Here is a 26,258-nt window from a genome sequence, read left to right as displayed (position 1 = left end):
TACTCAGATTCGGCTCACCAAATTTTGATAAATCTTTAAAAGTACACATCGAACAAGAGCAGGCTACTGGGAACTAACTGAATTCACAGAGAAACAGTGTTTCAGTTCGTTAAAACGTTGCTCTATCTTGAATAACAAGCTTATTACATGCGAATCCTATTGGGAACCTACTGAATTCACCATGATACTTAGATTCCGTTCCACAAAATGTTGCTCTATATTGAAAAGCAGACTCATACAAGCATGTCCCATTGGGAACTCACTGAATTCGCCTAGAAATTTTGATTCCATTCGTGAAAATTTTTCTATATCCCGAACAGTCCACTCATTACTACTGCGGCCTACTGGGAACTAACCGAAATCACCATGTTACTCAGATTCGGCTCACCAAATTTTGATAAATCTTTAAAAGTACACATCGTACAAGAGCAGGCTACTGGGAGCTAACTGAATTCACAGAGAAACAGTGTTTCAGTTCGTTAAAACGTTGCTCTATCTTGAATAACTGGCTTATTACATGCGAATCCTATTGGGAACCTACTGAATTCACCATGATACTTAGATTCCGTTCCACAAAATGTTGCTCTATATTGAAAAGCAGACTCATACAAGCATGTCCCATTGGGAACTCACTGAATTCGCCTAGAAATTTTGATTCCATTCGTGAAAATTTTTCTCTATCCCGAACAGTCCACTCATTACTACTGCGGCCTACTGGGAGCTAACCGAATTCACCATGTTACTCAGATTCGGCTCACCAAATTTTGATAAATCTTTAAAAGTACACATCGTACAAGAGCAGGCTACTGGGAACTAACTGAATTCACAGAGAAACAGTGTTTCAGTTCGTTAAAACGTTGCTCTATCTTGAATAACAAGCTTATTACATGCGAATCCTATTGGGAACCTACTGAATTCACCATGATACTTAGATTCCGTTCCACAAAATGTTGCTCTATATTGAAAAGCAGACTCATACAAGCATGTCCCATTGGGAACTCACTGAATTCGCCTAGAAATTTTGATTCCATTCGTGAAAATTTTTCTATATCCCGAACAGTCCACTCATTACTACCGCGGCCTACTGGGAACTAACCGAATTCACCATGTTACTCAGATTCGGCTCACCAAATTTTGATAAATCTTTAAAAGTACACATCGTACAAGAGCAGGCTACTGGGAACTAACTGAATTCACAGAGAAACAGTGTTTCAGTTCGTTAAAACGTTGCTCTATCTTGAATAACAAGCTTATTACATGCGAATCCTATTGGGAACCTACTGAATTCACCATGATACTTAGATTCCGTTCCACAAAATGTTGCTCTATATTGAAAAGCAGACTCATACAAGCATGTCCCATTGGGAACTCACTGAATTCGCCTAGAAATTTTGATTCCATTCGTGAAAATTTTTCTATATCCCGAACAGTCCACTCATTACTACTGCGGCCTACTGGGAACTAACCGAATTCACCATGTTACTCACATTCGGCTCACCAAATTTTGATAAATCTTTAAAAGTACACATCGTACAAGAGCAGGCTACTGGGAACTAACTGAATTCACAGAGAAACAGTGTTTCAGTTCGTTAAAACGTTGCTCTATCTTGAATAACAAGCTTATTACATGCGAATCCTATTGGGAACCTACTGAATTCACCATGATACTTAGATTCCGTTCCACAAAATGTTGCTCTATATTGAAAAGCAGACTCATACAAGCATGTCCCATTGGGAACTCACTGAATTCGCCTAGAAATTTTGATTCCATTCGTGAAAATTTTTCTCTATCCCGAACAGTCCACTCATTACTACCGCGGCCTACTGGGAACTAACCGAATTCACCATGTTACTCAGATTCGGCTCACCAAATTTTGATAAATCTTTAAAAGTACACATCGAACAAGAGCAGGCTACTGGGAACTAACTGAATTCACAGAGAAACAGTGTTTCAGTTCGTTAAAACGTTGCTCTATCTTGAATAACAAGCTTATTACATGCGAATCCTATTGGGAACCTACTGAATTCACCATGATACTTAGATTCCGTTCCACAAAATGTTGCTCTATATTGAAAAGCAGACTCATACAAGCATGTCCCATTGGGAACTCACTGAATTCGCCTAGAAATTTTGATTCCATTCGTGAAAATTTTTCTATATCCCGAACAGTCCACTCATTACTACTGCGGCCTACTGGGAACTAACCGAATTCACCATGTTACTCAGATTCGGCTCACCAAATTTTGATAAATCTTTAAAAGTACACATCGTACAAGAGCAGGCTACTGGGAGCTAACTGAATTCACAGAGAAACAGTGTTTCAGTTCGTTAAAACGTTGCTCTATCTTGAATAACTGGCTTATTACATGCGAATCCTATTGGGAACCTACTGAATTCACCATGATACTTAGATTCCGTTCCACAAAATGTTGCTCTATATTGAAAAGCAGACTCATACAAGCATGTCCCATTGGGAACTCACTGAATTCGCCTAGAAATTTTGATTCCATTCGTGAAAATTTTTCTCTATCCCGAACAGTCCACTCATTACTACTGCGGCCTACTGGGAGCTAACCGAATTCACCATGTTACTCAGATTCGGCTCACCAAATTTTGATAAATCTTTAAAAGTACACATCGTACAAGAGCAGGCTACTGGGAACTAACTGAATTCACAGAGAAACAGTGTTTCAGTTCGTTAAAACGTTGCTCTATCTTGAATAACAAGCTTATTACATGCGAATCCTATTGGGAACCTACTGAATTCACCATGATACTTAGATTCCGTTCCACAAAATGTTGCTCTATATTGAAAAGCAGACTCATACAAGCATGTCCCATTGGGAACTCACTGAATTCGCCTAGAAATTTTGATTCCATTCGTGAAAATTTTTCTCTATCCCGAACAGTCCACTCATTACTACCGCGGCCTACTGGGAACTAACCGAATTCACCATGTTACTCAGATTCGGCTCACCAAATTTTGATAAATCTTTAAAAGTACACATCGTACAAGAGCAGGCTACTGGGAACTAACTGAATTCACAGAGAAACAGTGTTTCAGTTCGTTAAAACGTTGCTCTATCTTGAATAACAAGCTTATTACATGCGAATCCTATTGGGAACCTACTGAATTCACCATGATACTTAGATTCCGTTCCACAAAATGTTGCTCTATATTGAAAAGCAGACTCATACAAGCATGTCCCATTGGGAACTCACTGAATTCGCCTAGAAATTTTGATTCCATTCGTGAAAATTTTTCTCTATCCCGAACAGTCCACTCATTACTACCGCGGCCTACTGGGAACTAACCGAATTCACCATGTTACTCAGATTCGGCTCACCAAATTTTGATAAATCTTTAAAAGTACACATCGTACAAGAGCAGGCTACTGGGAACTAACTGAATTCACAGAGAAACAGTGTTTCAGTTCGTTAAAACGTTGCTCTATCTTGAATAACAAGCTTATTACATGCGAATCCTATTGGGAACCTACTGAATTCACCATGATACTTAGATTCCGTTCCACAAAATGTTGCTCTATATTGAAAAGCAGACTCATACAAGCATGTCCCATTGGGAACTCACTGAATTCGCCTAGAAATTTTGATTCCATTCGTGAAAATTTTTCTATATCCCGAACAGTCCACTCATTACTACCGCGGCCTACTGGGAACTAACCGAATTCACCATGTTACTCAGATTCGGCTCACCAAATTTTGATAAATCTTTAAAAGTACACATCGAACAAGAGCAGGCTACTGGGAACTAACTGAATTCACAGAGAAACAGTGTTTCAGTTCGTTAAAACGTTGCTCTATCTTGAATAACAAGCTTATTACATGCGAATCCTATTGGGAACCTACTGAATTCACCATGATACTTAGATTCCGTTCCACAAAATGTTGCTCTATATTGAAAAGCAGACTCATACAAGCATGTCCCATTGGGAACTCACTGAATTCGCCTAGAAATTTTGATTCCATTCGTGAAAATTTTTCTATATCCCGAACAGTCCACTCATTACTACTGCGGCCTACTGGGAACTAACCGAATTCACCATGTTACTCAGATTCGGCTCACCAAATTTTGATAAATCTTTAAAAGTACACATCGTACAAGAGCAGGCTACTGGGAGCTAACTGAATTCACAGAGAAACAGTGTTTCAGTTCGTTAAAACGTTGCTCTATCTTGAATAACTGGCTTATTACATGCGAATCCTATTGGGAACCTACTGAATTCACCATGATACTTAGATTCCGTTCCACAAAATGTTGCTCTATATTGAAAAGCAGACTCATACAAGCATGTCCCATTGGGAACTCACTGAATTCGCCTAGAAATTTTGATTCCATTCGTGAAAATTTTTCTCTATCCCGAACAGTCCACTCATTACTACTGCGGCCTACTGGGAGCTAACCGAATTCACCATGTTACTCAGATTCGGCTCACCAAATTTTGATAAATCTTTAAAAGTACACATCGTACAAGAGCAGGCTACTGGGAACTAACTGAGTTCACAGAGAAACAGTGTTTCAGTTCGTTAAAACGTTGCTCTATCTTGAATAACAAGCTTATTACATGCGAATCCTATTGGGAACCTACTGAATTCACCATGATACTTAGATTCCGTTCCACAAAATGTTGCTCTATATTGAAAAGCAGACTCATACAAGCATGTCCCATTGGGAACTCACTGAATTCGCCTAGAAATTTTGATTCCATTCGTGAAAATTTTTCTATATCCCGAACAGTCCACTCATTACTACCGCGGCCTACTGGGAACTAACCGAATTCACCATGTTACTCAGATTCGGCTCACCAAATTTTGATAAATCTTTAAAAGTACACATCGTACAAGAGCAGGCTACTGGGAACTAACTGAATTCACAGAGAAACAGTGTTTCAGTTCGTTAAAACGTTGCTCTATCTTGAATAACAAGCTTATTACATGCGAATCCTATTGGGAACCTACTGAATTCACCATGATACTTAGATTCCGTTCCACAAAATGTTGCTCTATATTGAAAAGCAGACTCATACAAGCATGTCCCATTGGGAACTCACTGAATTCGCCTAGAAATTTTGATTCCATTCGTGAAAATTTTTCTCTATCCCGAACAGTCCACTCATTACTACCGCGGCCTACTGGGAACTAACCGAATTCACCATGTTACTCAGATTCGGTTCACCAAATTTTGATAAATCTTTAAAAGTACACATCGTACAAGAGCAGGCTACTGGGAACTAACTGAATTCACAGAGAAACAGTGTTTCAGTTCGTTAAAACGTTGCTCTATCTTGAATAACTGGCTTATTACATGCGAATCCTATTGGGAACCTACTGAATTCACCATGATACTTAGATTCCGTTCCACAAAATGTTGCTCTATATTGAAAAGCAGACTCATACAAGCATGTCCCATTGGGAACTCACTGAATTCGCCTAGAAATTTTGATTCCATTCGTGAAAATTTTTCTCTATCCCGAACAGTCCACTCATTACTACTGCGGCCTACTGGGAGCTAACCGAATTCACCATGTTACTCAGATTCGGCTCACCAAATTTTGATAAATCTTTAAAAGTACACATCGTACAAGAGCAGGCTACTGGGAACTAACTGAATTCACAGAGAAACAGTGTTTCAGTTCGTTAAAACGTTGCTCTATCTTGAATAACAAGCTTATTACATGCGAATCCTATTGGGAACCTACTGAATTCACCATGATACTTAGATTCCGTTCCACAAAATGTTGCTCTATATTGAAAAGCAGACTCATACAAGCATGTCCCATTGGGAACTCACTGAATTCGCCTAGAAATTTTGATTCCATTCGTGAAAATTTTTCTATATCCCGAACAGTCCACTCATTACTACTGCGGCCTACTGGGAACTAACCGAATTCACCATGTTACTCAGATTCGGCTCACCAAATTTTGATAAATCTTTAAAAGTACACATCGTACAAGAGCAGGCTACTGGGAACTAACTGAATTCACAGAGAAACAGTGTTTCAGTTCGTTAAAACGTTGCTCTATCTTGAATAACAAGCTTATTACATGCGAATCCTATTGGGAACCTACTGAATTCACCATGATACTTAGATTCCGTTCCACAAAATGTTGCTCTATATTGAAAAGCAGACTCATACAAGCATGTCCCATTGGGAACTCACTGAATTCGCCTAGAAATTTTGATTCCATTCGTGAAAATTTTTCTCTATCCCGAACAGTCCACTCATTACTACTGCGGCCTACTGGGAACTAACCGAATTCACCATGTTACTCAGATTCGGCTCACCAAATTTTGATAAATCTTTAAAAGTACACATCGTACAAGAGCAGGCTACTGGGAACTAACTGAATTCACAGAGAAACAGTGTTTCAGTTCGTTAAAACGTTGCTCTATCTTGAATAACAAGCTTATTACATGCGAATCCTATTGGGAACCTACTGAATTCACCATGATACTTAGATTCCGTTCCACAAAATGTTGCTCTATATTGAAAAGCAGACTCATACAAGCATGTCCCATTGGGAACTCACTGAATTCGCCTAGAAATTTTGATTCCATTCGTGAAAATTTTTCTCTATCCCGAACAGTCCACTCATTACTACTGCGGCCTACTGGGAACTAACCGAATTCACCATGTTACTCACATTCGGCTCACCAAATTTTGATAAATCTTTAAAAGTACACATCGTACAAGAGCAGGCTACTGGGAACTAACTGAATTCACAGAGAAACAGTGTTTCAGTTCGTTAAAACGTTGCTCTATCTTGAATAACAAGCTTATTACATGCGAATCCTATTGGGAACCTACTGAATTCACCATGATACTTAGATTCCGTTCCACAAAATGTTGCTCTATATTGAAAAGCAGACTCATACAAGCATGTCCCATTGGGAACTCACTGAATTCGCCTAGAAATTTTGATTCCATTCGTGAAAATTTTTCTATATCCCGAACAGTCCACTCATTACTACTGCGGCCTACTGGGAACTAACCGAATTCACCATGTTACTCAGATTCGGCTCACCAAATTTTGATAAATCTTTAAAAGTACACATCGTACAAGAGCAGGCTACTGGGAACTAACTGAATTCACGGAGAAACAGTGTTTCAGTTCGTTAAAATGTTGCTCTATCTTGAATAACAAGCTTATTACATGCGAATCCTATTGGGAACCTACTGAATTCACCATGATACTTAGATTCCGTTCCACAAAATGTTGCTCTATATTGAAAAGCAGACTCATACAAGCATGTCCCATTGGGAACTCACTGAATTCGCCTAGAAATTTTGATTCCATTCGTGAAAATTTTTCTCTATCCCGAACAGTCCACTCATTACTACTGCGGCCTACTGGGAGCTAACCGAATTCACCATGTTACTCAGATTCGGCTCACCAAATTTTGATAAATCTTTAAAAGTACACATCGTACAAGAGCAGGCTACTGGGAACTAACTGAATTCACAGAGAAACAGTGTTTCAGTTCGTTAAAACGTTGCTCTATCTTGAATAACAAGCTTATTACATGCGAATCCTATTGGGAACCTACTGAATTCACCATGATACTTAGATTCCGTTCCACAAAATGTTGCTCTATATTGAAAAGCAGACTCATACAAGCATGTCCCATTGGGAACTCACTGAATTCGCCTAGAAATTTTGATTCCATTCGTGAAAATTTTTCTATATCCCGAACAGTCCACTCATTACTACTGCGGCCTACTGGGAACTAACCGAATTCACCATGTTACTCAGATTCGGCTCACCAAATTTTGATAAATCTTTAAAAGTACACATCGTACAAGAGCAGGCTACTGGGAACTAACTGAATTCACAGAGAAACAGTGTTTCAGTTCGTTAAAACGTTGCTCTATCTTGAATAACAAGCTTATTACATGCGAATCCTATTGGGAACCTACTGAATTCACCATGATACTTAGATTCCGTTCCACAAAATGTTGCTCTATATTGAAAAGCAGACTCATACAAGCATGTCCCATTGGGAACTCACTGAATTCGCCTAGAAATTTTGATTCCATTCGTGAAAATTTTTCTCTATCCCGAACAGTCCACTCATTACTACTGCGGCCTACTGGGAACTAACCGAATTCACCATGTTACTCAGATTCGGCTCACCAAATTTTGATAAATCTTTAAAAGTACACATCGTACAAGAGCAGGCTACTGGGAACTAACTGAATTCACAGAGAAACAGTGTTTCAGTTCGTTAAAACGTTGCTCTATCTTGAATAACAAGCTTATTACATGCGAATCCTATTGGGAACCTACTGAATTCACCATGATACTTAGATTCCGTTCCACAAAATGTTGCTCTATATTGAAAAGCAGACTCATACAAGCATGTCCCATTGGGAACTCACTGAATTCGCCTAGAAATTTTGATTCCATTCGTGAAAATTTTTCTCTATCCCGAACAGTCCACTCATTACTACTGCGGCCTACTGGGAACTAACCGAATTCACCATGTTACTCACATTCGGCTCACCAAATTTTGATAAATCTTTAAAAGTACACATCGTACAAGAGCAGGCTACTGGGAACTAACTGAATTCACAGAGAAACAGTGTTTCAGTTCGTTAAAACGTTGCTCTATCTTGAATAACAAGCTTATTACATGCGAATCCTATTGGGAACCTACTGAATTCACCATGATACTTAGATTCCGTTCCACAAAATGTTGCTCTATATTGAAAAGCAGACTCATACAAGCATGTCCCATTGGGAACTCACTGAATTCGCCTAGAAATTTTGATTCCATTCGTGAAAATTTTTCTATATCCCGAACAGTCCACTCATTACTACTGCGGCCTACTGGGAACTAACCGAATTCACCATGTTACTCAGATTCGGCTCACCAAATTTTGATAAATCTTTAAAAGTACACATCGTACAAGAGCAGGCTACTGGGAACTAACTGAATTCACGGAGAAACAGTGTTTCAGTTCGTTAAAATGTTGCTCTATCTTGAATAACAAGCTTATTACATGCGAATCCTATTGGGAACCTACTGAATTCACCATGATACTTAGATTCCGTTCCACAAAATGTTGCTCTATATTGAAAAGCAGACTCATACAAGCATGTCCCATTGGGAACTCACTGAATTCGCCTAGAAATTTTGATTCCATTCGTGAAAATTTTTCTATATCCCGAACAGTCCACTCATTACTACCGCGGCCTACTGGGAACTAACCGAATTCACCATGTTACTCAGATTCGGCTCACCAAATTTTGATAAATCTTTAAAAGTACACATCGTACAAGAGCAGGCTACTGGGAACTAACTGAATTCACAGAGAAACAGTGTTTCAGTTCGTTAAAACGTTGCTCTATCTTGAATAACAAGCTTATTACATGCGAATCCTATTGGGAACCTACTGAATTCACCATGATACTTAGATTCCGTTCCACAAAATGTTGCTCTATATTGAAAAGCAGACTCATACAAGCATGTCCCATTGGGAACTCACTGAATTCGCCTAGAAATTTTGATTCCATTCGTGAAAATTTTTCTCTATCCCGAACAGTCCACTCATTACTACTGCGGCCTACTGGGAACTAACCGAATTCACCATGTTACTCAGATTCGGCTCACCAAATTTTGATAAATCTTTAAAAGTACACATCGTACAAGAGCAGGCTACTGGGAACTAACTGAATTCACAGAGAAACAGTGTTTCAGTTCGTTAAAACGTTGCTCTATCTTGAATAACAAGCTTATTACATGCGAATCCTATTGGGAACCTACTGAATTCACCATGATACTTAGATTCCGTTCCACAAAATGTTGCTCTATATTGAAAAGCAGACTCATACAAGCATGTCCCATTGGGAACTCACTGAATTCGCCTAGAAATTTTGATTCCATTCGTGAAAATTTTTCTCTATCCCGAACAGTCCACTCATTACTACTGCGGCCTACGGGGAACTAACCGAATTCACCATGTTACTCACATTCGGCTCACCAAATTTTGATAAATCTTTAAAAGTACACATCGTACAAGAGCAGGCTACTGGGAACTAACTGAATTCACAGAGAAACAGTGTTTCAGTTCGTTAAAACGTTGCTCTATCTTGAATAACAAGCTTATTACATGCGAATCCTATTGGGAACCTACTGAATTCACCATGATACTTAGATTCCGTTCCACAAAATGTTGCTCTATATTGAAAAGCAGACTCATACAAGCATGTCCCATTGGGAACTCACTGAATTCGCCTAGAAATTTTGATTCCATTCGTGAAAATTTTTCTCTATCCCGAACAGTCCACTCATTACTACTGCGGCCTACTGGGAACTAACCGAATTCACCATGTTACTCAGATTCGGCTCACCAAATTTTGATAAATCTTTAAAAGTACACATCGTACAAGAGCAGGCTACTGGGAACTAACTGAATTCACAGAGAAACAGTGTTTCAGTTCGTTAAAACGTTGCTCTATCTTGAATAACTGGCTTATTACATGCGAATCCTATTGGGAACCTACTGAATTCACCATGATACTTAGATTCCGTTCCACAAAATGTTGCTCTATATTGAAAAGCAGACTCATACAAGCATGTCCCATTGGGAACTCACTGAATTCGCCTAGAAATTTTGATTCCATTCGTGAAAATTTTTCTCTATCCCGAACAGTCCACTCATTACTACTGCGGCCTACTGGGAGCTAACCGAATTCACCATGTTACTCAGATTCGGCTCACCAAATTTTGATAAATCTTTAAAAGTACACATCGTACAAGAGCAGGCTACTGGGAACTAACTGAATTCACAGAAAAACAGTGTTTCAGTTCGTTAAAACGTTGCTCTATCTTGAATAACAAGCTTATTACATGCGAATCCTATTGGGAACCTACTGAATTCACCATGATACTTAGATTCCGTTCCACAAAATGTTGCTCTATATTGAAAAGCAGACTCATACAAGCATGTCCCATTGGGAACTCACTGAATTCGCCTAGAAATTTTGATTCCATTCGTGAAAATTTTTCTCTATCCCGAACAGTCCACTCATTACTACTGCGGCCTACTGGGAACTAACCGAATTCACCATGTTACTCAGATTCGGCTCACCAAATTTTGATAAATCTTTAAAAGTACACATCGTACAAGAGCAGGCTACTGGGAACTAACTGAATTCACAGAGAAACAGTGTTTCAGTTCGTTAAAACGTTGCTCTATCTTGAATAACAAGCTTATTACATGCGAATCCTATTGGGAACCTACTGAATTCACCATGATACTTAGATTCCGTTCCACAAAATGTTGCTCTATATTGAAAAGAAGACTCATACAAGCATGTCCCATTGGGAACTCACTGAATTCGCCTAGAAATTTTGATTCCATTCGTGAAAATTTTTCTATATCCCGAACAGTCCACTCATTACTACCGCGGCCTACTTGGAACTAACCGAATTCACCATGTTACTCAGATTCGGCTCACCAAATTTTGATAAATCTTTAAAAGTACACATCGTACAAGAGCAGGCTACTGGGAACTAACTGAATTCACAGAGAAACAGTGTTTCAGTTCGTTAAAACGTTGCTCTATCTTGAATAACAAGCTTATTACATGCGAATCCTATTGGGAACCTACTGAATTCACCATGATACTTAGATTCCGTTCCACAAAATGTTGCTCTATATTGAAAAGCAGACTCATACAAGCATGTCCCATTGGGAACTCACTGAATTCGCCTAGAAATTTTGATTCCATTCGTGAAAATTTTTCTCTATCCCGAACAGTCCACTCATTACTACTGCGGCCTACTGGGAACTAACCGAATTCACCATGTTACTCAGATTCGGCTCACCAAATTTTGATAAATCTTTAAAAGTACACATCGTACAAGAGCAGGCTACTGGGAACTAACTGAATTCACAGAGAAACAGTGTTTCAGTTCGTTAAAACCTTGCTCTATCTTGAATAACAAGCTTATTACATGCGAATCCTATTGGGAACCTACTGAATTCACCATGATACTTAGATTCCGTTCCACAAAATGTTGCTCTATATTGAAAAGCAGACTCATACAAGCATGTCCCATTGGGAACTCACTGAATTCGCCTAGAAATTTTGATTCCATTCGTGAAAATTTTTCTCTATCCCGAACAGTCCACTCATTACTAGTGCGGCCTACTGGGAACTAACCGAATTCACCATGTTACTCAGATTCGGCTCACCAAATTTTGATAAATCTTTAAAAGTACACATCGTACAAGAGCAGGCTACTGGGAGCTAACTGAATTCACAGAGAAACAGTGTTTCAGTTCGTTAAAACGTTGCTCTATCTTGAATAACAAGCTTATTACATGCGAATCCTATTGGGAACCTACTGAATTCACCATGATACTTAGATTCCGTTCCACAAAATGTTGCTCTATATTGAAAAGCAGACTCATACAAGCATGTCCCATTGGGAACTCACTGAATTCGCCTAGAAATTTTGATTCCATTCGTGAAAATTTTTCTCTATCCCGAACAGTCCACTCATTACTACTGCGGCCTACTGGGAACTAACCGAATTCACCATGTTACTCAGATTCGGCTCACCAAATTTTGATAAATCTTTAAAAGTACACATCGTACAAGAGCAGGCTACTGGGAACTAACTGAATTCACAGAGAAACAGTGTTTCAGTTCGTTAAAACGTTGCTCTATCTTGAATAACAAGCTTATTACATGCGAATCCTATTGGGAACCTACTGAATTCACCATGATACTTAGATTCCGTTCCACAAAATGTTGCTCTATATTGAAAAGCAGACTCATACAAGCATGTCCCATTGGGAACTCACTGAATTCGCCTAGAAATTTTGATTCCATTCGTGAAAATTTTTCTCTATCCCGAACAGTCCACTCATTACTACTGCGGCCTACTGGGAACTAACCGAATTCACCATGTTACTCAGATTCGGCTCACCAAATTTTGATAAATCTTTAAAAGTACACATCGTACAAGAGCAGGCTACTGGGAACTAACTGAATTCACAGAGAAACAGTGTTTCAGTTCGTTAAAACGTTGCTCTATCTTGAATAACTGGCTTATTACATGCGAATCCTATTGGGAACCTACTGAATTCACCATGATACTTAGATTCCGTTCCACAAAATGTTGCTCTATATTGAAAAGCAGACTCATACAAGCATGTCCCATTGGGAACTCACTGAATTCGCCTAGAAATTTTGATTCCATTCGTGAAAATTTTTCTCTATCCCGAACAGTCCACTCATTACTACTGCGGCCTACTGGGAACTAACCGAATTCACCATGTTACTCAGATTCGGCTCACCAAATTTTGATAAATCTTTAAAAGTACACATCGTACAAGAGCAGGCTACTGGGAACTAACTGAATTCACAGAGAAACAGTGTTTCAGTTCGTTAAAACGTTGCTCTATCTTGAATAACAAGCTTATTACATGCGAATCCTATTGGGAACCTACTGAATTCACCATGATACTTAGATTCCGTTCCACAAAATGTTGCTCTATATTGAAAAGCAGACTCATACAAGCATGTCCCATTGGGAACTCACTGAATTCGCCTAGAAATTTTGATTCCATTCGTGAAAATTTTTCTATATCCCGAACAGTCCACTCATTACTACTGCGGCCTACTGGGAACTAACCGAATTCACCATGTTACTCAGATTCGGCTCACCAAATTTTGATAAATCTTTAAAAGTTCACATCGTACAAGAGCAGGCTACTGGGAACTAACTGAATTCACGGAGAAACAGTGTTTCAGTTCGTTAAAACGTTGCTCTATCTTGAATAACAAGCTTATTACATGCGAATCCTATTGGGAACCTACTGAATTCACCATGATACTTAGATTCCGTTCCACAAAATGTTGCTCTATATTGAAAAGCAGACTCATACAAGCATGTCCCATTGGGAACTCACTGAATTCGCCTAGAAATTTTGATTCCATTCGTGAAAATTTTTCTATATCCCGAACAGTCCACTCATTACTACTGCGGCCTACTGGGAACTAACCGAATTCACCATGTTACTCAGATTCGGCTCACCAAATTTTGATAAATCTTTAAAAGTTCACATCGTACAAGAGCAGGCTACTGGGAACTAACTGAATTCACGGAGAAACAGTGTTTCAGTTCGTTAAAACGTTGCTCTATCTTGAATAACAAGCTTATTACATGCGAATCCTATTGGGAACCTACTGAATTCACCATGATACTTAGATTCCGTTCCACAAAATGTTGCTCTATATTGAAAAGCAGACTCATACAAGCATGTCCCATTGGGAACTCACTGAATTCGCCTAGAAATTTTGATTCCATTCGTGAAAATTTTTCTATATCCCGAACAGTCCACTCATTACTACTGCGGCCTACTGGGAACTAACCGAATTCACCATGTTACTCAGATTCGGCTCACCAAATTTTGATAAATCTTTAAAAGTACACATCGTACAAGAGCAGGCTACTGGGAACTAACTGAATTCACAGAGAAACAGTGTTTCAGTTCGTTAAAACGTTGCTCTATCTTGAATAACAAGCTTATTACATGCGAATCCTATTGGGAACCTACTGAATTCACCATGATACTTAGATTCCGTTCCACAAAATGTTGCTCTATATTGAAAAGCAGACTCATACAAGCATGTCCCATTGGGAACTCACTGAATTCGCCTAGAAATTTTGATTCCATTCGTGAAAATTTTTCTATATCCCGAACAGTCCACTCATTACTACTGCGGCCTACTGGGAACTAACCGAATTCACCATGTTACTCAGATTCGGCTCACCAAATTTTGATAAATCTTTAAAAGTACACATCGTACAAGAGCAGGCTACTGGGAACTAACTGAATTCACAGAGAAACAGTGTTTCAGTTCGTTAAAACCTTGCTCTATCTTGAATAACAAGCTTATTACATGCGAATCCTATTGGGAACCTACTGAATTCACCATGATACTTAGATTCCGTTCCACAAAATGTTGCTCTATATTGAAAAGCAGACTCATACAAGCATGTCCCATTGGGAACTCACTGAATTCTCCTAGAAATTTTGATTCCATTCGTGAAAATTTTTCTATATCCCGAACAGTCCACTCATTACTACTGCGGCCTACTGGGAACTAACCGAATTCACCATGTTACTCAGATTCGGCTCACCAAATTTTGATAAATCTTTAAAAGTACACATCGTACAAGAGCAGGCTACTGGGAGCTAACTGAATTCACAGAGAAACAGTGTTTCAGTTCGTTAAAACGTTGCTCTATCTTGAATAACAAGCTTATTACATGCGAATCCTATTGGGAACCTACTGAATTCACCATGATACTTAGATTCCGTTCCACAAAATGTTGCTCTATATTGAAAAGCAGACTCATACAAGCATGTCCCATTGGGAACTCACTGAATTCGCCTAGAAATTTTGATTCCATTCGTGAAAATTTTTCTATATCCCGAACAGTCCACTCATTACTACTGCGGCCTACTGGGAACTAACCGAATTCACCATGTTACTCAGATTCGGCTCACCAAATTTTGATAAATCTTTAAAAGTACACATCGTACAAGAGCAGGCTACTGGGAACTAACTGAATTCACAGAGAAACAGTGTTTCAGTTCGTTAAAACGTTGCTCTATCTTGAATAACAAGCTTATTACATGCGAATCCTATTGGGAACCTACTGAATTCACCATGATACTTAGATTCCGTTCCACAAAATGTTGCTCTATATTGAAAAGCAGACTCATACAAGCATGTCCCATTGGGAACTCACTGAATTCGCCTAGAAATTTTGATTCCATTCGTGAAAATTTTTCTCTATCCCGAACAGTCCACTCATTACTACTGCGGCCTACTGGGAACTAACCGAATTCACCATGTTACTCAGATTCGGCTCACCAAATTTTGATAAATCTTTAAAAGTACACATCGTACAAGAGCAGGCTACTGGGAACTAACTGAATTCACAGAGAAACAGTGTTTCAGTTCGTTAAAACGTTGCTCTATCTTGAATAACTGGCTTATTACATGCGAATCCTATTGGGAACCTACTGAATTCACCATGATACTTAGATTCCGTTCCACAAAATGTTGCTCTATATTGAAAAGCAGACTCATACAAGCATGTCCCATTGGGAACTCACTGAATTCGCCTAGAAATTTTGATTCCATTCGTGAAAATTTTTCTCTATCCCGAACAGTCCACTCATTACTACTGCGGCCTACTGGGAACTAACCGAATTCACCATGTTACTCAGATTCGGCTCACCAAATTTTGATAAATCTTTAAAAGTACACATCGTACAAGAGCAGGCTAATGGGAACTAACTGAATTCACAGAGAAACAGTGTTTCAGTTCGTTAAAACGTTGCTCTATCTTGAATAACAAGCTTATTACATGCGAATCCTATTGGGAACCTACTGAATTCACCATGATACTTAGATTCCGTTCCACAAAATGTTGCTCTATATTGAAAAGCAGACTCATACAAGCATGTCCCATTGGGAACTCACTGAATTCGCCTAGAAATTTTGATTCCATTCGTGAAAATTTTTCTATATCCCGAACAGTCCACTCATGACTACCGCGGCCTACTGGGAACTAACCGAATTCACCATGTTACTCAGATTCGGCTCACCAAATTTTGATAAATCTTTAAAAGTACACATCGTACAAGAGCAGGCTACTGGGAACTAACTGAATTCACAGAGAAACAGTGTTTCAGTTCGTTAAAACGTTGCTCTATCTTGAATAACAAGCTTATTACTTGCGAATCCTATTGGGAACCTACTGAATTCACCATGATACTTAGATTCCGTTCCACAAAATGTTGCTCTATATTGAAAAGCAGACTCATACAAGCATGTCCCATTGGGAACTCACTGAATTCGCCTAGAAATTTTGATTCCATTCGTGAAAATTTTTCTCTATCCCGAACAGTCCACTCATTACTAGTGCGGCCTACTGGGAACTAACCGAATTCACCATGTTACTCAGATTCGGCTCACCAAATTTTGATAAATCTTTAAAAGTACACATCGTACAAGAGCAGGCTACTGGGAGCTAACTGAATTCACAGAGAAACAGTGTTTCAGTTCGTTAAAACGTTGCTCTATCTTGAATAACAAGCTTATTACATGCGAATCCTATTGGGAACCTACTGAATTCACCATGATACTTAGATTCCGTTCCACAAAATGTTGCTCTATATTGAAAAGCAGACTCATACAAGCATGTCCCATTGGGAACTCACTGAATTCGCCTAGAAATTTTGATTCCATTCGTGAAAATTTTTCTCTATCCCGAACAGTCCACTCATTACTACTGCGGCCTACTGGGAACTAACCGAATTCACCATGTTACTCAGATTCGGCTCACCAAATTTTGATAAATCTTTAAAAGTACACATCGTACAAGAGCAGGCTACTGGGAACTAACTGAATTCACAGAGAAACAGTGTTTCAGTTCGTTAAAACGTTGCTCTATCTTGAATAACAAGCTTATTACATGCGAATCCTATTGGGAACCTACTGAATTCACCATGATACTTAGATTCCGTTCCACAAAATGTTGCTCTATATTGAAAAGCAGACTCATACAAGCATGTCCCATTGGGAACTCACTGAATTCGCCTAGAAATTTTGATTCCATTCGTGAAAATTTTTCTATATCCCGAACAGTCCACTCATTACTACTGCGGCCTACTGGGAACTAACCGAATTCACCATGTTACTCAGATTCGGCTCACCAAATTTTGATAAATCTTTAAAAGTACACATCGTACAAGAGCAGGCTACTGGGAACTAACTGAATTCACAGAGAAACAGTGTTTCAGTTCGTTAAAACGTTGCTCTATCTTGAATAACAAGCTTATTACATGCGAATCCTATTGGGAACCTACTGAATTCACCATGATACTTAGATTCCGTTCCACAAAATGTTGCTCTATATTGAAAAGCAGACTCATACAAGCATGTCCCATTGGGAACTCACTGAATTCGCCTAGAAATTTTGATTCCATTCGTGAAAATTTTTCTCTATCCCGAACAGTCCACTCATTACTACTGCGGCCTACTGGGAACTAACCGAATTCACCATGTTACTCAGATTCGGCTCACCAAATTTTGATAAATCTTTAAAAGTACACATCGTACAAGAGCAGGCTACTGGGAACTAACTGAATTCACAGAGAAACAGTGTTTCAGTTCGTTAAAACGTTGCTCTATCTTGAATAACTGGCTTATTACATGCGAATCCTATTGGGAACCTACTGAATTCACCATGATACTTAGATTCCGTTCCACAAAATGTTGCTCTATATTGAAAAGCAGACTCATACAAGCATGTCCCATTGGGAACTCACTGAATTCGCCTAGAAATTTTGATTCCATTCGTGAAAATTTTTCTCTATCCCGAACAGTCCACTCATTACTACTGCGGCCTACTGGGAACTAACCGAATTCACCATGTTACTCAGATTCGGCTCACCAAATTTTGATAAATCTTTAAAAGTACACATCGTACAAGAGCAGGCTAATGGGAACTAACTGAATTCACAGAGAAACAGTGTTTCAGTTCGTTAAAACGTTGCTCTATCTTGAATAACAAGCTTATTACATGCGAATCCTATTGGGAACCTACTGAATTCACCATGATACTTAGATTCCGTTCCACAAAATGTTGCTCTATATTGAAAAGCAGACTCATACAAGCATGTCCCATTGGGAACTCACTGAATTCGCCTAGAAATTTTGATTCCATTCGTGAAAATTTTTCTATATCCCGAACAGTCCACTCATGACTACCGCGGCCTACTGGGAACTAACCGAATTCACCATGTTACTCAGATTCGGCTCACCAAATTTTGATAAATCTTTAAAAGTACACATCGTACAAGAGCAGGCTACTGGGAACTAACTGAATTCACAGAGAAACAGTGTTTCAGTTCGTTAAAACGTTGCTCTATCTTGAATAACAAGCTTATTACTTGCGAATCCTATTGGGAACCTACTGAATTCACCATGATACTTAGATTCCGTTCCACAAAATGTTGCTCTATATTGAAAAGCAGACTCATACAAGCATGTCCCATTGGGAACTCACTGAATTCGCCTAGAAATTTTGATTCCATTCGTGAAAATTTTTCTCTATCCCGAACAGTCCACTCATTACTAGTGCGGCCTACTGGGAACTAACCGAATTCACCATGTTACTCAGATTCGGCTCACCAAATTTTGATAAATCTTTAAAAGTACACATCGTACAAGAGCAGGCTACTGGGAGCTAACTGAATTCACAGAGAAACAGTGTTTCAGTTCGTTAAAACGTTGCTCTATCTTGAATAACAAGCTTATTACATGCGAATCCTATTGGGAACCTACTGAATTCACCATGATACTTAGATTCCGTTCCACAAAATGTTGCTCTATATTGAAAAGCAGACTCATACAAGCATGTCCCATTGGGAACTCACTGAATTCGCCTAGAAATTTTGATTCCATTCGTGAAAATTTTTCTCTATCCCGAACAGTCCACTCATTACTACTGCGGCCTACTGGGAACTAACCGAATTCACCATGTTACTCAGATTCGGCTCACCAAATTTTGATAAATCTTTAAAAGTACACATCGTACAAGAGCAGGCTACTGGGAACTAACTGAATTCACAGAGAAACAGTGTTTCAGTTCGTTAAAACGTTGCTCTATCTTGAATAACAAGCTTATTACATGCGAATCCTATTGGGAACCTACTGAATTCACCATGATACTTAGATTCCGTTCCACAAAATGTTGCTCTATATTGAAAAGCAGACTCATACAAGCATGTCCCATTGGGAACTCACTGAATTCGCCTAGAAATTTTGATTCCATTCGTGAAAATTTTTCTCTATCCCGAACAGTCCACTCATTACTACTGCGGCCTACTGGGAACTAACCGAATTCACCATGTTACTCAGATTCGGCTCACCAAATTTTGATAAATCTTTAAAAGTACACATCGTACAAGAGCAGGCTACTGGGAACTAACTGAATTCACAGAGAAACAGTGTTTCAGTTCGTTAAAACGTTGCTCTATCTTGAATAACTGGCTTATTACATGCGAATCCTATTGGGAACCTACTGAATTCACCATGATACTTAGATTCCGTTCCACAAAATGTTGCTCTATATTGAAAAGCAGACTCATACAAGCATGTCCCATTGGGAACTCACTGAATTCGCCTAGAAATTTTGATTCCATTCGTGAAAATTTTTCTCTATCCCGAACAGTCCACTCATTACTACTGCGGCCTACTGGGAACTAACCGAATTCACCATGTTACTCAGATTCGGCTCACCAAATTTTGATAAATCTTTAAAAGTACACATCGTACAAGAGCAGGCTACTGGGAACTAACTGAATTCACAGAGAAACAGTGTTTCAGTTCGTTAAAACGTTGCTCTATCTTGAATAACAAGCTTATTACATGCGAATCCTATTGGGAACCTACTGAATTCACCATGATACTTAGATTCCGTTCCACAAAATGTTGCTCTATATTGAAAAGCAGACTCATACAAGCATGTCCCATTGGGAACTCACTGAATTCGCCTAGAAATTTTGATTCCATTCGTGAAAATTTTTCTATATCCCGAACAGTCCACTCATTACTACTGCGGCCTACTGGGAACTAACCGAATTCACCATGTTACTCAGATTCGGCTCACCAAATTTTGATAAATCTTTAAAAGTTCACATCGTACAAGAGCAGGCTACTGGGAACTAACTGAATTCACGGAGAAACAGTGTTTCAGTTCGTTAAAACGTTGCTCTATCTTGAATAACAAGCTTATTACATGCGAATCCTATTGGGAACCTACTGAATTCACCATGATACTTAGATTCCGTTCCACAAAATGTTGCTCTATATTGAAAAGCAGACTCATACAAGCATGTCCCATTGGGAACTCACTGAATTCGCCTAGAAATTTTGATTCCATTCGTGAAAATTTTTCTATATCCCGAACAGTCCACTCATTACTACTGCGGCCTACTGGGAACTAACCGAATTCACCATGTTACTCAGATTCGGCTCACCAAATTTTGATAAATCTTTAAAAGTACACATCGTACAAGAGCAGGCTACTGGGAACTAACTGAATTCACAGAGAAACAGTGTTTCAGTTCGTTAAAACGTTGCTCTATCTTGAATAACAAGCTTATTACATGCGAATCCTATTGGGAACCTACTGAATTCACCATGATACTTAGATTCCGTTCCACAAAATGTTGCTCTATATTGAAAAGCAGACTCATACAAGCATGTCCCATTGGGAACTCACTGAATTCGCCTAGAAATTTTGATTCCATTCGTGAAAATTTTTCTCTATCCCGAACAGTCCACTCATTACTACTGCGGCCTACTGGGAACTAAGCGAATTCACCATGTTACTCAGATTCGGCTCACCAAATTTTGATAAATCTTTAAAAGTACACATCGTACAAGAGCAGGCTACTGGGAACTAACTGAATTCACAGAGAAACAGTGTTTCAGTTCGTTAAAACCTTGCTCTATCTTGAATAACAAGCTTATTACATGCGAATCCTATTGGGAACCTACTGAATTCACCATGATACTTAGATTCCGTTCCACAAAATGTTGCTCTATATTGAAAAGCAGACTCATACAAGCATGTCCCATTGGGAACTCACTGAATTCGCCTAGAAATTTTGATTCCATTCGTGAAAATTTTTCTCTATCCCGAACAGTCCACTCATTACTACTGCGGCCTACTGGGAACTAACCGAATTCACCATGTTACTCAGATTCGGCTCACCAAATTTTGATAAATCTTTAAAAGTACACATCGTACAAGAGCAGGCTACTGGGAGCTAACTGAATTCACAGAGAAACAGTGTTTCAGTTCGTTAAAACGTTGCTCTATCTTGAATAACAAGCTTATTACATGCGAATCCTATTGGGAACCTACTGAATTCACCATGATACTTAGATTCCGTTCCACAAAATGTTGCTCTATATTGAAAAGCAGACTCATACAAGCATGTCCCATTGGGAACTCACTGAATTCGCCTAGAAATTTTGATTCCATTCGTGAAAATTTTTCTATATCCCGAACAGTCCACTCATTACTACTGCGGCCTACTGGGAACTAACCGAATTCACCATGTTACTCAGATTCGGCTCACCAAATTTTGATAAATCTTTAAAAGTACACATCGTACAAGAGCAGGCTACTGGGAACTAACTGAATTCACAGAGAAACAGTGTTTCAGTTCGTTAAAACGTTGCTCTATCTTGAATAACAAGCTTATTACATGCGAATCCTATTGGGAACCTACTGAATTCACCATGATACTTAGATTCCGTTCCACAAAATGTTGCTCTATATTGAAAAGCAGACTCATACAAGCATGTCCCATTGGGAACTCACTGAATTCGCCTAGAAATTTTGATTCCATTCGTGAAAATTTTTCTCTATCCCGAACAGTCCACTCATTACTACTGCGGCCTACTGGGAACTAACCGAATTCACCATGTTACTCAGATTCGGCTCACCAAATTTTGATAAATCTTTAAAAGTACACATCGTACAAGAGCAGGCTAATGGGAACTAACTGAATTCACAGAGAAACAGTGTTTCAGTTCGTTAAAACGTTGCTCTATCTTGAATAACAAGCTTATTACATGCGAATCCTATTGGGAACCTACTGAATTCACCATGATACTTAGATTCCGTTCCACAAAATGTTGCTCTATATTGAAAAGCAGACTCATACAAGCATGTCCCATTGGGAACTCACTGAATTCGCCTAGAAATTTTGATTCCATTCGTGAAAATTTTTCTATATCCCGAACAGTCCACTCATTACTACTGCGGCCTACTGGGAACTAACCGAATTCACCATGTTACTCAGATTCGGCTCACCAAATTTTGATAAATCTTTAAAAGTACACATCGTACAAGAGCAGGCTACTGGGAACTAACTGAATTCACGGAGAAACAGTGTTTCAGTTCGTTAAAACGTTGCTCTATCTTGAATAACAAGCTTATTACATGCGAATCCTATTGGGAACCTACTGAATTCACCATGATACTTAGATTCCGTTCCACAAAATGTTGCTCTATATTGAAAAGCAGACTCATACAAGCATGTCCCATTGGGAACTCACTGAATTCGCCTAGAAATTTTGATTCCATTCGTGAAAATTTTTCTATATCCCGAACAGTCCACTCATTACTACTGCGGCCTACTGGGAACTAACCGAATATACCATGTTACTCAGATTCGGCTCACCAAATTTTGATAAATCTTTAAAAGTACACATCGTACAAGAGCAGGCTACTGGGAACTAACTGAATTCACAGAGAAACAGTGTTTCAGTTCGTTAAAACGTTGCTCTATCTTGAATAACAAGCTTATTACATGCGAATCCTATTGGGAACCTACTGAATTCACCATGATACTTAGATTCCGTTCCACAAAATGTTGCTCTATATTGAAAAGCAGACTCATACAAGCATGTCCCATTGGGAACTCACTGAATTCGCCTAGAAATTTTGATTCCATTCGTGAAAATTTTTCTATATCCCGAACAGTCCACTCATTACTACTGCGGCCTACTGGGAACTAACCGAATTCACCATGTTACTCAGATTCGGCTCACCAAATTTTGATAAATCTTTAAAAGTACACATCGTACAAGAGCAGGCTACTGGGAACTAACTGAATTCACAGAGAAACAGTGTTTCAGTTCGTTAAAACGTTGCTCTATCTTGAATAACTGGCTTATTACATGCGAATCCTATTGGGAACCTACTGAATTCACCGTGATACTTAGATTCCGTTCCACAAAATGTTGCTCTATATTGAAAAGCAGACTCATACAAGCATGTCCCATTGGGAACTCACTGAATTCGCCTAGAAATTTTGATTCCATTCGTGAAAATTTTTCTCTATCCCGAACAGTCCACTCATTACTACTGCGGCCTACTGGGAACTAACCGAATTCACCATGTTACTCAGATTCGGCTCACCAAATTTTGATAAATCTTTAAAAGTACACATCGTACAAGAGCAGGCTACTGGGAACTAACTGAATTCACAGAGAAACAGTGTTTCAGTTCGTTAAAACGTTGCTCTATCTTGAATAACAAGCTTATTACATGCGAATCCTATTGGGAACCTACTGAATTCACCATGATACTTAGATTCCGTTCCACAAAATGTTGCTCTATATTGAAAAGCAGACTCATACAAGCATGTCCCATTGGGAACTCACTGAATTCGCCTAGAAATTTTGATTCCATTCGTGAAAATTTTTCTCTATCCCGAACAGTCCACTCATTACTACTGCGGTCTACTGGGAACTAACCGAATTCACCATGTTACTCAGATTCGGCTCACCAAATTTTGATAAATCTTTAAAAGTACACATCGTACAAGAGCAGGCTACTGGGAACTAACTGAATTCACGGAGAAACAGTGTTTCAGTTCGTTAAAACGTTGCTCTATCTTGAATAACAAGCTTATTACATGCGAATCCTATTGGGAACCTACTGAATTCACCATGATACTTAGATTCCGTTCCACAAAATGTTGCTCTATATTGAAAAGCAGACTCATACAAGCATGTCCCATTGGGAACTCACTGAATTCGCCTAGAAATTTTGATTCCATTCGTGAAAATTTTTCTATATCCCGAACAGTCCACTCATTACTACTGCGGCCTACTGGGAACTAACCGAATTCACCATGTTACTCAGATTCGGCTCACCAAATTTTGATAAATCTTTAAAAGTACACATCGTACAAGAGCAGGCTACTGGGAACTAACTGAATTCACAGAGAAACAGTGTTTCAGTTCGTTAAAACGTTGCTCTATCTTGAATAACAAGCTTATTACATGCGAATCCTATTGGGAACCTACTGAATTCACCATGATACTTAGATTCCGTTCCACAAAATGTTGCTCTATATTGAAAAGCAGACTCATACAAGCATGTCCCATTGGGAACTCACTGAATTCGCCTAGAAATTTTGATTCCATTCGTGAAAATTTTTCTCTATCCCGAACAGTCCACTCATTACTACTGCGGCCTACTGGGAACTAACCGAATTCACCATGTTACTCAGATTCGGCTCACCAAATTTTGATAAATCTTTAAAAGTACACATCGTACAAGAGCAGGCTACTGGGAACTAACTGAATTCACAGAGAAACAGTGTTTCAGTTCGTTAAAACGTTGCTCTATCTTGAATAACAAGCTTATTACATGCGAATCCTATTGGGAACCTACTGAATTCACCATGATACTTAGATTCCGTTCCACAAAATGTTGCTCTATATTGAAAAGCAGACTCATACAAGCATGTCCCATTGGGAACTCACTGAATTCGCCTAGAAATTTTGATTCCATTCGTGAAAATTTTTCTCTATCCCGAACAGTCCACTCATTACTACCGCGGCCTACTGGGAACTAACCGAATTCACCATGTTACTCAGATTCGGCTCACCAAATTTTGATAAATCTTTAAAAGTACACATCGTACAAGAGCAGGCTACTGGGAACTAACTGAATTCACAGAGAAACAGTGTTTCAGTTCGTTAAAACGTTGCTCTATCTTGAATAACAAGCTTATTACATGCGAATCCTATTGGGAACCTACTGAATTCACCATGATACTTAGATTCCGTTCCACAAAATGTTGCTCTATATTGAAAAGCAGACTCATACAAGCATGTCCCATTGGGAACTCACTGAATTCGCCTAGAAATTTTGATTCCATTCGTGAAAATTTTTCTCTATCCCGAACAGTCCACTCATTACTACTGCGGCCTACTGGGAACTAACCGAATTCACCATGTTACTCAGATTCGGCTCACCAAATTTTGATAAATCTTTAAAAGTACACATCGTACAAGAGCAGGCTACTGGGAACTAACTGAATTCACAGAGAAACAGTGTTTCAGTTCGTTAAAACGTTGCTCTATCTTGAATAACTGGCTTATTACATGCGAATCCTATTGGGAACCTACTGAATTCACCATGATACTTAGATTCCGTTCCACAAAATGTTGCTCTATATTGAAAAGCAGACTCATACAAGCATGTCCCATTGGGAACTCACTGAATTCGCCTAGAAATTTTGATTCCATTCGTGAAAATTTTTCTCTATCCCGAACAGTCCACTCATTACTACTGCGGCCTACTGGGAACTAACCG

The sequence above is a fragment of the Rattus norvegicus genome, chromosome 8 (genome assembly GCF_021556685.1).
Source record: "Rattus norvegicus strain SHRSP/BbbUtx chromosome 8, alternate assembly SHRSP_T2T, whole genome shotgun sequence".
Lineage (NCBI taxonomy): Eukaryota > Metazoa > Chordata > Mammalia > Rodentia > Muridae > Rattus > Rattus norvegicus.
Note: the sequence above shows the minus strand (reverse complement) of the source record.